Below are 18,620 nucleotides of genomic sequence, written 5' to 3'. Positions count from 1 at the left end.
TTCTCTCCTAGAGTCCTCCAGAGCCTCCACAATAGTCTCTGCCTCTTCCAGCTTAGCCATCCCTTTTTCCATCAGCCTTTGTCTGATTTCTGTAGATCTGACGTCGGCCATGATCCTGCCCCATCTGCATACTCTTGGGCTGATACTGCTTTAAAAGTACAGGCCCTTGCTAAGTCTTTCAGCGCCTGTATAAAATCTCTCACTGACTCCTCTGCTTGCTGTGACCTGGTCATAAGCCAGTGCCTAGAGTGTAGCTCACTGTGCCCTCCGTTATAGTGCCTCTGTAGGGTGTTCATCACCTCTTGGTACGATTTAGCATCTTGTATAAGCAAACACGGGCAATCCCCTAGCTGAGCTAACAGTAGCATTAGCATCTCCTCTTCTGACGCTCCTTCAACCCCTGCGTAATTTAAAAAGCATCTCTGCCATCGGGCTAAGTGCGATCCAGCACCAGCCTGTCGGACCACCAGCCTGTCGGACCTCAGCATTTGGCTAAACCTGAGCCTCTGATTCGGAGGATGGGGGGGGGCGCATAATGGGCCTGATCCTGCGGAAACGTGGGCCCCCTCTGGGGGATCAAGGATAGTTGGGGGTGTCTTGGGGGTAGTAATCCGTCCCCGCAGTCCTGACGATAAATCGTGATCGGGAGGGCGACTTGCTGTACGCCCTCCACTCGCTCTTGACGCGATCCTTGGTTATAAACCAGAAACCCATTGGATTGCATGGCCGGTCCCGGTCCCGGTGAATTAGCTAACAGGCAGGGCCCTTGGCCTCTCTTTACCTGCTCCGGGATACTTCTGTCCTTCTTGTAGTCCACTACAACCACTGGGTGAGTCCCTCTTTCTCCCACAATTTTGATCCCTCAGCTCTCCGTCCTTTCTGACTGGTCCATACTCGGCGGCACTTGCGTGGGATCCATCCACATTTCTAGGTCCCTGAGCCGGGCCTCGGCTGAGTCAGGAGCATGGGCAAGGGCAGAAGTAACATCCATTCTGGATATATATTAGCCTATTAAATTGATGGTGACTAGCATCAACCACATGAGACAGAGTGCAAGTAAAACACTAGTTTTAATAGGCTAATATGTACAGCTCGGCCTTGCCTCTGTGCAAGCCTAGGCCAGAATGGATGAGAATGAGCTGCAACCGGTTTATATAGACAAGGTCACCAACTGGTGGCCCCTGGTGACGTAGTGGTGTAATAACATACCACCACAGTATGACGGGGCGATGGTCCTGCTGCAAAAGTAATACAGGACCCTGATGAATCCAGTCTATGTAAGGTACAAATTAATGACCCGGCATCAAGACCTTTGAGGAGCCCTTTGCACAGTTCGCCCGGGTGATGAGAGAGCTGATTAGAGCCTGTGGGTGTACTGTGGTGAGTGTCTCCAAGCTGATGAAGGACGGACTGCTGACAAACATGCTATTGACCCAGGTTTGTCAAAGACTTCTGGAAAAAGGTAACTTCACGTTGAAAGAAGTACTGGATTTGGGGGAGGTGATGGAGACTGCGGTGCAAAGTTGTGAAACACACCACCAGGGATCCGGTGTCCTCATGGGGAACGAGGGCGCCATCATGTTGCGATATGACACCGACGGCAGAGGCAGCCGGGGCCAGGAAGTGCAGGTTCTGTGGGCCGGCCAGGTACCCCTGCAAGTCCTGCCCAGCCAGGAACCTAGTGTGCTCAAATTGCAAAAAGAATGGGCACTATGCAAAGGTATGCCGGGACAGCCCACTACCAACAGTACCATGTGCAATCTGAGGGACGGGTCGCCATCTTGGGGGGAGTTGTCATCAAGATGACAATCGTTAACATCACTTCTGGCTTCGGATCAGCGCTTGCTAACTTCATTTCTGGTCCCAGCCATGTGCGAGTACTGAGGACGGTCATCTTCTGAGGTGCTGAGTCCAACATATTACCAACAAGAACAGTACAAAGGTGCCTCTGAATCGGTCCTAACCCTGGCCTCCATGACGCTGTATCAGCTGGCACGATCAATATGATCATTGAGGTAAATGGTCGCATCACAGGTTGTTTGTTTGACACAGGGAGCACTGAAAGTTTTATCCACTCAGACTTAATGAAGTGCTGTGCACTGAAGGTGTCTCCAGAAAAGTGCTGAATATCCTTGGCATCTAAAGCCCAGTCCACAGAGATGTGGAGGTACTGTCGAGTAGACTTGAGGGTGCGGGTAGGGAGTACAAGGATTTTAAAATCATGGCAATTGTGCAGCAGTTATCCTGGGGTTAGAATTCTAGTGTCGGCTGGAAAGTCTTAAACAATGCAGTTTGATGATTCACACCTCTCAATCACAGTGTAGAATGAGGAATTCGGCCCAGCCAATGAGAGTAAGCTGGGCAGTATATGTGGGTTGTTCACTCTTCGGGTCCTTCCGTTCCTGCTATTTGAGCACTTATCAGAGAATTGCAGACCAATAGCCACAAAAATCAGGAGACATAGCCTGGAGGACAGACATTTTATTAAAACCTAAGTCCAGAGGCTGTTGGCCGGAGGCATCATCGAGCCTAGCAACACCCGCTGACGAGCGCAGGTGCTGGTCGTAAAGGAAGAGGAGAAGAACCGGATGGTAATAGACTACAGTCAGACTGTGAATATATTTACGTTTCTGGATGCCGCGTATCGCCAACATGGTGAACGAGATAGCCCAATATAGGGTCTTCTCCATCATAGACCTAAAGTCAGCATTCCTAACCCTAACCCAACCCACCCAGAGGACAGGCCCTACATGGCTTTTGAAGCCAACTGCCGACTGTATCAGTTCCTCAGGGTGCCATTCGCTCTGACGAATGGTGTATCAGTGTTCCAAAGGGAGATGGACCACATGGTGGATGCTCACAAACTAAAGGCAATGTTCCTGAATTTGGATCATGTCACCATATGCAGCCATGATATGGAGAAACATGATACGAATCTAAGGACTTCCTCGCCACAGCAAAAACCCTAAGCTAGCTGTATAATCAGAAGAAATGTGTTTTCCGCACTTCACGGCTGGCGATACTAGGGTACGTGGTGGAGGGAGGGATTGTGTCCCTGGACTCCAAAAGAATGCACCCCTTAGGAAACTCCCATTGTCCCAGAACCTGAAAGCCCTAAAAAGGTGCCTCAGGTTCTTTTCCTTTTATGCCTAATGGGTCCCCAATTATGCGGACAAGGCCATTAGTGAAAACCACGATTTTCCCGCATCAGCGGAGGTTCGTAAAGCTTTCAAGGGCATCATGAATGAGATTACCAAGGCGGTGATGCACGCCATTGATGAATCCATCGCACTCCAAGTGGAAAGTGATACCTCTGATGTTGCCCCAGCAGTCACGCTGATTCAGGCAGGCAGGCGATGGAACAACAGGGACCTCACCCAGCACCTCGGAAGGCACAGAAGATCACGAGACAACCGGACAGGCCGAACTTGTGATGGACACTATGAACTATGTATATATGTAATAAAGTAAAGTAGGTGCTCTGTGTCGCCATATCACCACGCCTGGTTTTATCTTGAAGGGGTGAATGTGGTGAAAGGCATTTGTATGGATATATGGACTGGCCAGTCCAAACCTACCTGACCTACCCTAACCCCTCCCTTAGCTCCTCCCCAGATTTCCCAATAAAGGCTGGCTTGCCCAGACTTTCCCCATCTTGCTCCTGTACCTGGAACCTGGCCAAGTAGTGTATCAGTAATGCTCAGGGTTTTGGTAATTAAAGTCGTTTAATCACCATGACTATTGTATGCACCACAATTTTACCATTTTCTCTCTAAGCCAACCCCTTGTTGTTCAAAATAACATTTTGCAGGTTAATATCAATGCTCCACTAAATCAAGCTAGGGCTTGAAATCAAACATAGCAAGAACCATTTGCCCCAGAGCTCTCCAGCACCTGCTTTCATCTCCCTCAATAACAGCTCCAATTTTTGAATGTTTGTTTCAGGCAATAAGCAAGCACATGGAATGAATTGAATATTTACAATTTAGGCAGTTTGACAATATAGGTTAAAACTACCTTATCTTATGTAAATACCTCAGCACCAACTTGTGATATCACTGAAAGGAGAGAGAGGGGTACATGTGAAACAAAAATTCATTGTTCTTTCCAACAAGCAGCAATTCTGATAGGTGGCTAATTGCCAATTTTATAACAATAATCGGGGATGAGTACTAAACATTGATGCCTTGCTTCTATACATTTTTTAAAAATCTGTGACTCCATTCATTTTTGTGTCAAAGTGAAGATTTGTGACATCACACAAAATATAAATCAATCTAAGTTTAATTTATTTTTGGGATAAATTAAACTGAATTGCAGATGAGTGAGTTCAAGCATAATTGTAAAATCAATTGAATGTTCAGATTGTATTACCCAGGGATTATGTATGTTCAGAGTGATGACAAAGCAATGTTTTACTTCAGTCGTTTAAATCGTTGTGTAAACTGGATCTTCCAAAATCTGATTGTAATAACCTAGTAATCTAACTTTAAGGAGTGATTCAATTAAGTTATGGATTTCTATATATAATTTTTAACATTTAATTTAAATAAAATCTTTTTATAATGGGGCATGTATCAGGTAACAGTGTATAACTGTCAATACTACTTTCTCCACCACCTTTTATAAGGAAACAAATCATTTCAATGGCTAGAATATTACAACATATTTTTGTTCTTGAATGACCATGCAAATGATGTTAGGATTAAATTAGTGCTTTTCTATATGTCTTTAAGCTCTTTGGTAATAACGCATCATACGTTGGGAAAGAGTACTGATCGGTTCAGAATCTTAGGTTACTTGTGGGAATGAGCGCAAAATTGTTTACAAGGAAAATTAGTGGGGAAAGAGACAGCTCTGAGGTGTATAGACTAGATTCTTTATTTGCAGCCGAACTAGCCATTTCAGCTTTAAGCTATCAATTTGTAATATTGGCTCAGCTTTGTTTTTTTTTATCTCTCTCTCCATTAGCATCACCTGATCTGTTGAGCATTTTCTGTGGTCCTGAATTTCACAACCTTTTAGCTTCCCTGTTCACATTTTCACCTGATACACTTTGTTCATTTTCACTCTAACTTCCAAATTAACCTACATCATTGCTATATCAATGTATATCCAGTAGTGTATTATCATCAGTTTCAGGCAATATATGGGTCCACAACATTCTAACAAGTGTCTTATCACTGAATCATGTTAACATATGTGTAAACAACTGCACAAAGTTGTTATGTTAATCGAAAGGCATCCAGCCAGAGTCATAGCATTTAATCATAAAATATCAATTATTATATAATACATGATGAATCTTTGAACAAAATAATTTTAATAATTTTTCATATAACATTACATTCAATTTTTTTTAGAAATCAACAGTAAAAATATGGATTATGTAACTTGTACCAATTGATAATGGCTATCTTGTAATTATTACTTTGCCAGTGAAGTGAGAAAATATGAAGGTTTACATTTTTTAAAAAGAAAGTTTTATTTCTTGCAATTGTCCATTGTGAACCTGTTGTTGATAACAAGAATATGCTTCTGAGCAGACTGCTCACAATGGAGTCCATCGTGTACATCTCTTTTCTTGATATTCCACTGCAATCCTTTGCTTTTTCTCTTCATGCTGCTCTCATCCACTATCTAAGTTCCCCTTATTATAACACTAGGTGCATTTGACCCAGTTAATTGTTGCTTTGAAGTTACTTGAGCCCATTGCCCATTCTCAGACTACATTTGCTTATTAGTTTCCTCACAGGATCTTTCCTCAAATTTAACATGTTGTCTGGACATGATCTCAACTTCTGTGCTGAATGTTTCACCTGCTATAATCTGTTGCTCATTTGCTTAATTTTTTGATTTACTTACATCTGCTGATATTCTCTTCTACCACTATTTTTTCAATATGGCTATTTATTCAACTTTTTAGTTTCAGCTGGAGTATAGTTTCTGGTTTGAGTATCATTGTTCTGTACTGAAGCGTATTCCTATAGCTATACAGCTTTCCTACAGATTGGAGGAACAACACAAATCTATCTTGGCAATCTCCAACCAAATAGCACCTATATCAATTTCTGTTAACATTCCCTCTCCCTGTCTCCTTTTCTCCAATTCCCCATCCCCTTCTTTCCATCAGAGAGCAACTCTTCATAGCCTTCTGCCCTCTTCTCAGTCACTTCTCAGCTTCTTTCTCTTCTACTCTCCCACCTGTATCTGCCTAATACCTCTTGCCTGTTAGCCTGTACTCCTCACCTTCCCCCTTCTCCTCCCCTCCTCCCCCATCTCTTTATTCAAATAGCTACCTATTTTCTGGCAAAGTGCCAAGACCCAAAAAATGTTGATTGCCTTTTACTTCCTGTGATTTGCTGTCTGACTCGCTGAGTTTCTCCAGCACTTTTGTATATTGCAACTTTGCCACAGTTCATTTTTCACTCCTATGTTGGAACTCTCTGTCATGCAAAAAATTCTGCATCAATGTGCATTTTATATCTAACCATTTACTTATCTATGCCATGTCACTGCACTTGGCCAACAGTTGATGCTGACTTCTTCCAACCTATGTTTACTCCATCTCTCCATAGAATCTCTGACTTTAACTCTGGATTTCTTCGAATTTCCTCCAATACCATAAGTTCGATGATCTATTGTATGTGCAGTTTTGTTGCCACTATTAACCTTAGTCCATTCAATCAATTTCCCTCCTTTTTCAATATCTTTTTCTCTTTATCCTTATTGGACTCTTTTTCTAACTCCAAACTTTTCTCCCCAAATCTTTGCCCCAAACTTTCAGCTTTCCTCAATCATCCTACACTTTTGCAGCTCTTCACAAAGTTATCCATGACATCTATTCTGCCAATTACAAATGTAAATAAGGAGTTTTGAGAGACTGATGAAACGAATACTTCTGAGCATCAGTCATGAGGGAGAGATTGTAAGGCAAAAAAATGTTAAAGATAATTTATTGGGAAATAAGATGCATTCTCTTGCCATCAGCCAGATAAGCACAGGCCCTTTAACTAATACTGAAGAATGTCTTGACTTTCTGTGTAGACCAGTTGTTAGTGTCTGAAGCCCATAATAATTATAGGGTTTCTGGAAATGAAATTACATAGGCGCTGTTTTTAATCGAGCATCACCACATGTACCCAGCTATCCAGCACCTAATTGCCTGAGATTGTCTGATTTTGGAAGCTAAGCAGGCTCAGGACTGGTCAGGACTTGGAGGGAGACCACTTAGGAACACCAGGTGCTGTTAGTTTCTGCTGGACAAAGTGGTGGCTCTCTGACTTTTGGGAGACAAAGTTAAAGAATTTCTTATATGCTACATTCTCAATGTAACATTACGTGGCAATAATGGAATTTTTACCTTTACCTATGTCTGTGCATTTGCACTTCTTGTAGAGGAAGTACTGGCAGGAAGTTCAGTCTGTAGTGTTGTGCTCTGACATGAAAATGGCACTAAGCAAGCACTTCCCACTAGCTTGGGTAGAGCACAGAGATGAGGTTTAGCTAATTACATTTCTTGTTTTATGTTGTAGAGAGATGGAAGGTTTCTGCTTCCTTTCTCAATGCCAAGCTGAACAACTCTTGCTAAAATTTAACATATGGGTTTTTGAAGTTGAAATGAGAAAAGGTCAGATTGCTTGTACTGGCTTCTTCATAATTTCCACTATTTAAAAGTATAATATGCAGAAAATCTTTATTATTACTATTTACTTCAATAGAGAATGCCAATTGTTAATTTTAATCATGGCTCATCATTTCACCACAGAATATTTATAGAAAATTCATTTATGCAATGAGTTTTAAAATAACAAGATTCTCATTTAAAATATCTTTGTTCCTTAGTACTGAGGCCGTGTATATCCAGAATGATGCTGGAAATGCTGGTTTCCTGGATACTCTTCTTTGAAACTTGGTCTGGTTGCAATTGGAGGAAGGACTTGAATCCCCTTTATCTGAAAAGAAAAGTAAAGATATGATGTTGCTTTTCAGAAGAATCTACATTTCAGTTTGTTTAGAAATATTTACACAGCTAAGGATGAAATAATTAAATAGTTTCATTCAGTGAAAGGATGGCAGACATTTTTGAACTTCCAATTACTGTGTATCCCTGAAAATTAGGCATATCGTCGCCATTTTTTAAACAGCTTTGGCTCAGATAATATCCTTTAATCTGACTTAGAAGGTTGTGGGCTGAAGTCCCACTTCATAGACTTGAGGACAAAATCTTAATGAGAGAGTACCACACCATTGAAAATGGCATCTTCTGAATTAAGATATTTAAGAATTTAAGAAGAGTAGTTGAAGAGGGATGTAATGATGGGTTATCCAATACTGCATTTCCAGTGTTAGAGTGATGACTATAATAAGCCTTTATAATTCTTTTGAATATCCTGAAAAGAATGAGAAATTTATATGTATACAATTCATACAATGACAAGTATTACTCAGAAACACTTCTGGCTGCTTGTCAAGGATCTTTCCTTCATCATAAGGTCAGAACTGTGATAGATCATTGATGATAACCCGCTGATGAGTTCTCCAGAGACAATGAACATGTTCATGTCCACAAGCTCCAAGACCCTGGTATAATTCAGATTTGAGCTGAGTGCAGATTGGAAGCAAGTTGAAACACTTTGTGTTGGCCTGGATGAGTGTCATTCCTGCAACACTCACGAAGTTTAAAATAAAGCAAAACAAAGCATTCACCATTTTAAACACATACTCCTTCCAGTACGAAAAATCATGCCTGGAATGTTGAAGATATATTGTCAACGCCCCTTCAAAACCATTTTCTCAAGTCTTCTCAAAAAGAAGAAAGACTACAGAAACATCTTCAAATCAATTTCCATGACACACACTCCTGGGACTTGGACATATGTTGCTGTTCCTTCATCATTACTGGAACAAATTATGGAGGGGGACACAATGTGAGCCTCAGTGAGCACACAAAATCAGTGAGGACGCATTCCACCCCATGCACAGCATCTTTCAGCTGCTCCCTTTGGGAAAGAGATACAGGAGTATCATAGCCGGCCCAATCAGGCTGAGGACAGCTTCTTCCCACGGGCAGTGAGAATTCTGAACAATCAAAGGAAATGTTCACACTAACCATCCAAGACTTACGCGATCATGAAATAAAATCTATTAATCTATTTATTTATTTGTTTATATCAGTGGTTGTCTTGACCATATATTGTTTGTCTATATGTGTGTAATGTCTGCATGTTTCATTGGATTGTACTTGTGAATCAGATGACAATAAACTTGACTTAAAACGCAGAGGGAAATCAGAGCTGCGTCAGTGATATCCACACGGGTCCTTGCAGTATGATTTGGAGTTAGTTTGCAAGCATACTTTATCAAACTTTATAGTTTTTCCAGTCAAATTTACCTGCAAAATACTTGTCAGCACCTACTTCAGATATACTGGACTTACTTTAAGGGCTGATTCTGTGATGTGCATATTCTGATCATTTTTGCTGTATTGTTGACTAATATCATTACACATCTGAAAATCTTTTGTATGCACAAATAGCAATGTCTAAATAAAATAAAATTTCTTTGGCCCACTAGCATCCTGATAATGCCAGCAAATTCCAGGAAAATGTGCCATAACCAGATAAGATCCTTTGTGCTATTGCAGTGATTTATGCTTACCTCAGGCCTCTTAAAGAGTGTTGGAAGAACCATTCCATTATCCCTTTGGTTATATGGTGGATTAAAACGTTGATCTGCCTCATATGAAGAGCATGTGGGTGGCACAGGAGGTGAAAATGTTACTTTGGTTAAATCTGATTCAGGCTGATTGCTCCTTTAATAAAGAAGTTAATATTATTAATTAGTCTTAAAACATCACTTTGGTCCTTTTTTATTTATGAGTTGATCTGTATTTAAAAACATTATATGCTGAGTCTTGCATTTTCACTTCAAACTACTTAAAATGACTCATCAATTATACATGAAAAATTAGTCTTGGCAATGATACAATATTCTGCAGTTTCATATATGTTATATTACACAGAAATTTACCATCAGTGAACAATTTTTTAGAGATTACAGATGCTGAATAACTTTACAACAATTTATAGTTGAATCGTTACATCCCATGCTGCATAAGTCACCTATCACATTTATTCAAACTCCCAATGTTGAATTTCCACAATGAACACAGGAATATGCCCCATAATCATTGAATTTAAAACACTTGAAAACTGTGTTAACATTTAATAATAAAACATAGAAACTGCATGTAAAGTATGAAAAATAATTCCAGTTCTGTGACTTTTACCATGAGGAGATTTTTAATCCCTGATAATAACACAACAAGCCATCTTCTATGTTATTCAGAGATATATTTTGGAAGAGATATATTTTTTTTTGTTTCAAGGTTAATTACTTCATGGATTCTGTGATAGGAATTTGTGCTGCATGCAATGTACCCAGGGATCCACACTGAGACAAACACTAACTACTACTGAAAGACTATCTAATTAGTGAATTACTTTGGTATGTATACCCAAAACTTGCTGGTCCTCCATTGTAAAGAGCTGACCATGAATGAATGAATGTCGTAGATGTGCTTGTAGTGATACGTAATTACACCACTAGGTCACCAGGGGTGACCTTGTATATAAAGCAGTCCAGAGCTACAGGTTCGTCTTGCAGAGAGACAAGACCTCTTAGTGTACATATTAGTTTATTAAAGCTGTTTTATACTCGCACTGCTGGTGTGGTTATTGTCAGTACAGTGCATATTCTAATATCCAGGGAGTCACAAAAGCTTGAAGTGGCCTTTGCAAAGATCCTGTGGAAACAGGCCATAACCTTAGGCCAGCTGTCACTGAAACCCATGAATAACAGCCTCTACACTGCATAGAAATGTATGGTTAAATAAAATACCTGCTGATGTAAAACAGATTTTGTACTTATATGGAGTTAAGGTCCCAACATAATGAATATAAATCTATATTGCATTGAATGAATTGTAGTTGCAAATCCTATGAAAGATTTTTTTGTAAAACTTCAAAAAATTAAGTTGTCACAATATTTATAAATTTAAATTTAGACATACAGCACGGTAACAGGCCATTTCGTCCCATGAGCCCATGCTGCCCAATTACACCCAATTAACCTACAACCCACAGTATGCTTCGAATGGTGGGTGGAAACCAGAACACCAGGGAAAACCCACACAGAGATGGGGAGAACATACCAAATCCTTAGAGACAGCATGGAATTTGAACACAGTCTCACTCATTGGGGCTGTAACAGCTTTGCGCTAACTGCTACACCAACTATTGATGTTGCCCATTGATCATACAATTCTATGGTGATATATTCGAAGTAATTTCTTGGCTACATTTCAAAAAGAATTGAGATAATAGGATGAATACATATTTACGATGATCTGTCTTTAAGTTCCTCGAAGAATTTATACTCCATATGAAACAGAGACAAATTAATATAGCTTTACCTAAATTTATATCAAAATACATACTGTAAGGTAAAAACATCATGAGATGGGACCGGAGAAGGAGTCACCCAGTACTAAGGAGTAACAGAATGCGGATGTGACCTTGTACACTCAAGATAAGCTTTGCACTAACAAGAATGATGTGCAGCAGACTAACAGAGAAGGATAGCAACAGTTTATTCATTGGACAATGTCATGGTATGATCATTTATAAGTACGTATCCTGAGGTATAAAAAAAACACCACTTGCTGATAACGGCAGAATGCGCCTTCTCCAACTAACACTGTTAGTTGCAAGTGTTACAATCCGGCAATAAAGAACAAAGAACCTTGATTTCAACTCAGTCTGGTGTTTGACTCACTCATTCATGAACAAAGCAGACCTAACAATACTTAAGACACAAAATGTTCCAAACCTTAGAGTGGGACCATATCTCACTTCTGTGTCATGAAAATATTTCATCTGGTCCACATGAGGTATATTAACATGTTGTTTTCTTGGAAGGCAATGCTTGTGACATAAAGAAACAATAGACAGTTGAACAGTGAAAATCTTTTTTTTTAACAAATACATTTTAATACAGTAGTTATTGAACTGAGGAAGTAGAAGAGTACAGTGGCTCTGTGGGAAAATATCTCAAATGATCATGATGAAATAACCACTTCATTCTGTTACTGGTTTAGTGATTCTGTGCCCATATCCATACATAAAATGTCATTATTGTTCCCCTAACAGAAGCAATGGTATTGATTTGTTCAACAAATGGTTTTACCAGGATCAGAATTCAGAAAAACTCAAATGGCCACACAATCTAGATGTTGCTGTTTTGGTCCTTGGATTACAAATTCTGCTCGGTTATTAAGAAGACAGTGTCATAAAGATGAATGATGTCACCTGCTGTCAGTAACTAATTAGTGGGATTGTGCAAGCTTTGGACCAGCAATTCACAATCTATATCACTAGATATCAGAGCAGAAGTAGGCCCATTGGCCCATCGAGTACGCTGCGCCTTTCTAATCATGAGCTGATCCATCCTCCCACTCAGCCCCACTCCCTGGCTTTCTCCCCATAACCCTTGATGCCCTGACGATTCAAATATCTGTCAATCTCTGCTTTAAATACACCCAACGACCTCACTTCGACAGGCACCTGTGGCAAAAAGTTCCACAGATTTAATAATTTAGTTCAGATTGAATCTCGTGAAATTACTAAACTAGGAGGGATTGTGAGGATATAGAAAAATGTAAAGAAGTATCAAGGGAAAATGGACGACTTGAGTGAATGAGTGACAAATGAAAGATGGAAATTAAATGTAGAAAAATATGAACGTATGAACGTCTTCCTTACTATATATGCCCTAAAAACTAAGTTTTTGTTAATTGGTGAGAGTTTAGTAGAGTTGAGATTATGTATCCTTGCACTCAATTCACTGAAGATGCTGCAGGTAATTAGGAAAACAAACAATATATTAATCTTTATTATTATATAATTTAAATTCAAGAGTAAGGGAGTCTTATTGCCATTTTATCGGGTTTTAATGAGTCCATATCAACTATGTTATGTACAGCTCTGGCCTTGTCACCCAAGAAAGGATATTCTGGCTTTAGACTGAGGACAGAAAGGCACCATAAATGGGTTCCAGAGATATCACAGGAGCAACAGGAGAGATTGGATAGATTGGGATTGAATTCTCTAGATTTCAGAAATATTAAAGAAAGTCTCATTGAAACTACAAAATTTCATGGGGTCTTGATAAAATTGATACAAAGAAAGATATTTCTCTGGCAGTGGAATCTAGTGTTAGCATTTTGGGGATGGGGTGGGGGTGGGTTGGTTGCGAGCTACTTAGGAGTGAAATATGAAGAAATTACTTCACTGATGAAACTTTTGGAATTCTTTACTCTGGAAGACTGCTTATCCAAAGTAGAAATTGATCGATTCCTTGACATTGTGGGATTCAAAGAAATGGCAATGAGGTAGAAAATCAGCTGTGATTTTAATAAATGGAAAAGCAGGGTTGGAGAGATTAACAGCATATTCCTGTTCCTATTTCTTATGTTATAAAACTCCATGATTGAAATATTTATTCTCATATAATGTGCTATGCAGTGAACATAGATATAACTTGAAAAATTATACCCATTTATGGACCTTTAGAGTCACATGGGAAATTCAATCCTTAACTTTTTTGTAGATTTTTATATGAATTAGAAATGGCCATCTCTTGCCTATTATATTTCACTCAGGGAAGCAAATGTCAAAGACAAATTATCTGAGTTTATATGTTATCATAATTGCAATACATTTACATTTAGGACTGCTCACGAGGGCTCAGTAGTTCCATGGCCAAAATTTAATGTTAAGGAGTGGAAATTTCCAGTATGACCTCTAGCACCTCTCTCTCCTTCTCATCTCTCTTCCTCTTGCCTTTCTCTCCTCTCCCTCCTATGAATGATACTTTCCAATCTCTCGTATTTCCCAATTTCAAAACATCATCTTCACAGAAATTGTAAGCAATGATATTCTGAATTACCATATTATTAATCAAATAAATCAAACTTCATATTTGCAGCTGTAAGTAGCTTTAATTTGTTGATAAAACATTTTGCATAACTTCATATTGAGATTTTCATACAATGAGTAACAAAGCATACTGTATAATAATAACCATATTAAATTTTAAATATAAAATAAATAAGCATAATAAGATGAAATTAAGATGATTAAGATGAATTAAGATGATCATTCAGAATATCGTTGCTTACATTTCTGTGAAGATGACATGTTTGGAAAATGGGAAATTTGAGAGATTGGAAAGTGTCATCTATATTCTTATTCAAAGAAAGGTATCGCGAGACCTTACATCTCTGTCATGATTCTCCGATGAATGAAAGCAAGCTCTCTGTACGCCTGGATATTATGACATATGACATCATAGCAACTATGGTAACATTACAATCAACAATTTTCATTAAAAGGATAGTCACAAAATTAACTATAAATCAAAAACACAAGGTTTTAACTTTTACACTTCCCTCTCACCTCTACACTCTTACTCATAAGCTACCACATGGATTTGATAAAGCAAGACCTTGATCCAGTGATAATGGGGACAAAGAGAATTGGAGACCAAGGATCACCCCAATGAATATTAACGTGCATGCAGACACAAATATTCTTCAGTGTATGTATTTTTAATATGCATATCATATACACATAACAGATGTGACCAGCTGCACATGTCCTCATCTCCCCACCACATCTTGATCCATCTTACTTCAATCCACCCATCTCTTAACCTCTTCAGCATACCCTTACCCCTACTCTGCATCCACCTTCTGTCAAACCCTTTCCCTCCATATCTGCTTGTTACTTCTTCCCTCACTTTCCAATCTTTTTTTTTTAATTTTTATTTTTTAATTTTTTTTTATTTTTCACACTATAAACCATATTGACCAAGATCTTGAGAGAAATCTTTCTCACCCTAGCTCTGTGGCATTTCCTTGCCAATGGACTGGACCAAGGCTGTTACTTTCTGTTTGTGATGGTCTCAGGACACTTGCAAGGTGATGTGCCAGGCTGCATGGTGTAGCTATTGCAGGAGAGGAGCTGGTCCACATGAGGAAGACCAGCCTTTGGAGATACCCTCCTTCTCAACCTCTTTTCTCTATACTTCAACCCTTTGTACCTTTTCCCCCCTCAGTTCCCTCACAATGTCCAAGTTCAAATTTTATGTTGCTGATCCCCAGCTTGAATGTACCCAAACCCCCCAAACTTGCCCAGAAAACCATCAGCAGAAATCAGTCTAATTGTTGCTGTTTGGTGATAGAAGAGAGCAGTCTCCTGGTGCTCAGACTTATCAACTCAATGGTTGTAAACTCAGTCACCATCTTTAAATCGATAGGTCCTCTGCCTTTGATCAATGGACCTAGGCAGAGAGTGCTTGAGGCCAATATATACTACACCCCAATTGAAATCCATGTAGTTTTCAGCACATGTTTGACCAGATTATGGTAGCATTACATTAAAATAATAGAATTCTAATTGGGTCCTAGTGCATCTCGTGTATACCCTTCCAAATTAATTAAACCTGTAGCTGCCTTACCGTATTTTGCTGTTGATCTCTGAGGTCTTCGTCACTGCTTTCATCATTCACAAATGCTTCATTCTGGTGATGAATATTCATAGCAGAATGCTTTGATATGGCTTTTTTTTGTGTGAATTCTTTCCCATCAGTCAGTCTTCATTTTGCATAAAAATACAAAACAATTTATTATCATGGAAAATTGAAATAAGGAAATAAATAAGGATTGCCACATAGCCATATTTGGCCTTTCTCAGTTATTCGAATTTAATGGTTCAATTTTTAGACCCAAATTTCTTGACTTTTACAACATTCTGTAGTTGCAAATTTAAATGTTTCATAAGTCTAAAATTGAAGTCCCAAGATACTGCAGATGCTAGAAATCAAACAATTTTTTTTTCTCTCTCCACAAGTGCTATCTAATTAAAATCTGTTGAGTATTCCCAGCACAGAAGTATGTCCACAAGTCCAGCTTGTCCATAGTGAACTAATATGCCCTCTTGCTTTAGTCCTTTTGTCCACATTAGGCTCATGCTTCTCCAATTCCCTTCCCCCCCACCCAGCCAAGTAGTTATCCATGTGTTCTTTTAAAAAGAAGCTAATGTCTGGCAGCTCATTCCACATGCCCAACATTTTCTAAATCTGTCTCTTCACATCCCTTTTAAATCTCACCCCTGTCCCTCTTGCCTTAGATTCTGCTACTCCTGGAAACAGACTGTCACGATTCATTTTTTTAATGCCCCTCTTGACCTCAATACAATCCCCTCTCAATCTAAAACAAGCCTGGTTTTCCAGTTTCTCATGATAACTCAACTTCCCAACTTCTTGTAAACCTCTTCTGTACCTTTTCTCACTTTATAATATCCTCTGACAATTAGACAATATGTGAGAGAAACAATTTAACATCTATCTTGAAAACCCTCTTCTGATCTTTATATATTTCAATCTAATAACCTCTTAATTTTCTTAACACCTTAATTTACAAGACAACTTTCTCAAAGAATAGCTCTCTCATTCTGGTATTCAATCTAATATACCTTTAATGTTAGTTTCAATTTGAGGAAAGCCGTCCAAATTTAAGAAATCACCATACTCCATACAGTTGTAACAAGATGTTCTGCTGTATTTCAGCCCCCTTGCAATTATAGGGCAACATCTCACTTGCTTCTCTAATTTCTTGCTGTAGCAATGTAGAAATTTCCTGTGATTCATTTATGAGGAAATTAATTTTTTCTGAAATTTATTTTCTTTCCAGTATATCGCTTTTTTGATTCTTTACACCAAAATGCTTGACCTCACATTTGTCTTTGCTAACTTTGACCCTTTTGTCAATTCAGTTATTAACCTCTCTGTATCCCTTTGTGTCTTTCTTATAGCCTTCTCAACCAGGTTTGTATTATTATCAAACCTGAATACATTTCAGTCATTTCCTTCACCCATCATGTCTCTAGATTGTAAATAGCTGAGGGCTAAGCACTGGTCTTTCTGGCACCCCATGTCACTGTAGAATGAATGACAAACAGCAAATGACTGATTTATTCTTATTAACATCTTTTATCCTAATACACGTTCGTAAAAACAACAAGACCGTTTTCTTATGTAGCAGCCTTTTGAGTGGCATCACATCAGATGCCTTTGTTATGTCCACTGGTTCCTTTTCCTCGACCCTGATGCTCACATAATAAATTTTCCAAGCGCAGTTTTATAAAACTATTTTGATTCTGCCTAAGCTTATTGTGCATGTTTACATGCTTTGGTGCCACTGGCTTAGCAATGGACTACTGCATTTTCTTGATAACTGAATTCAGACCAGTTTTCTCATTGCTTCTTTTTATGGACTGTGTTGCTCCTGTTTTCCCATGTTCGACTTGTATTTCACATTTGATTGTTCCGCCATCTGAGAGTTGTTTCAATATTGGAACTACTATTTGATCAGCAAGTACAACTAACACGTGACTCACCTTTTCCTTGCTTTTTCAATGTATTTTCGTTTCTTATGGCTATAAACACAGTGCATACAGACAGCCACAATCAAAGTGAGGGAAACTCCAGGTAGTACAGCCACTAGAATCAAGTCATAGGTATTCCACTGTTGTTCACATTTTGAGCCCAATCTCCAGTAATCCCCCAAGGGACCTTTAAAATTGTTGCACCTAAGAAAAACGTGATTTAATTATGAGGCAACATTGTGAAAATTCCATTTTAAAATGTTCTAAATATGCATTTAAAAATGACCATTTTATTCAAAACCATTTTGGTTCCCTTGAAAAATTGGTGGTAAAATTTAACTTACTTACCAAACACCCACTTTTTTAGATATTTTCAAGTTAGACATTATGTTCAATCTCAGATCCTTGACTTTCCTCGAATTCCTGAGGCAAACATCCTCGATACACTTTTTGATTTACAATTTACAAAATTTGCTTGATTTAAAGATAGCCTTGCTGGTTAAAATCAAGAACAATTGGGAACAGGATTTAAATCTTTCATTGTCAGATGAAATTTTGGACTTTTATTTGTAATTTGATTAATACTATCTTGTTTTGCGCATGACACTGCTGCAATTTATTAAGTGGTCCATAGAGTACGTATGTCTAAAGTTAAATTGTCTCAATTTTATTCAGATAAATTTTCTATGTGACAAATGTAAAATTGGTTATTCTTCTGGACTTGCCCTAGTTTAGAATTTTTTTTTAAAAGCTATCTTTCAAACATTATCGGCGATTCTTAAGCTCAATATAATTGTACTGTTCAATTTTACATAATATAAACCTAAATAAAAATATTTTAAAAAGAAAAAAAAAAACATGGATTTATATTGTGCCTCTCACATCATCAAGCATTACAAAGGGGAGGAGTCACGTGATGGAGTAGTGGCCGGACGGTGAACTCCAGCCCTCTCCAGAAAAGTCGGGAAAAACAAGAGAAAACACAAAGGCACAGAAATAAAAGTTACAGAAAAGTGAGTATAAAGGTGGAAAGAAGATGGCGACAAAAAAAGAAAAGTCGAAAGCAACGGTAAGAAGAGAGGAAGAGAAGACAAAGGAGGAAAAAGGTGA

The 18,620-nt window shown here is 38.7% G+C and overlaps 1 long non-coding RNA gene across 2 annotated transcripts in view; it reads left to right on the top strand.

Annotated features, from left to right (window-relative positions):
* The window catches only part of LOC138740562 (uncharacterized), a 53,078-nt gene that overhangs the window by 13,719 nt on the left and 20,739 nt on the right, over positions 1-18,620 (top strand). The window lies entirely within an intron of this gene.

The sequence above is a fragment of the Narcine bancroftii genome, chromosome 8 (assembly GCF_036971445.1).
Source record: "Narcine bancroftii isolate sNarBan1 chromosome 8, sNarBan1.hap1, whole genome shotgun sequence".
Classification (NCBI taxonomy): domain Eukaryota; kingdom Metazoa; phylum Chordata; class Chondrichthyes; order Torpediniformes; family Narcinidae; genus Narcine; species Narcine bancroftii.
The sequence above is the reverse complement of the archived record's forward strand: the minus strand, read 5'-3'. Positions and strand labels throughout refer to the sequence as shown.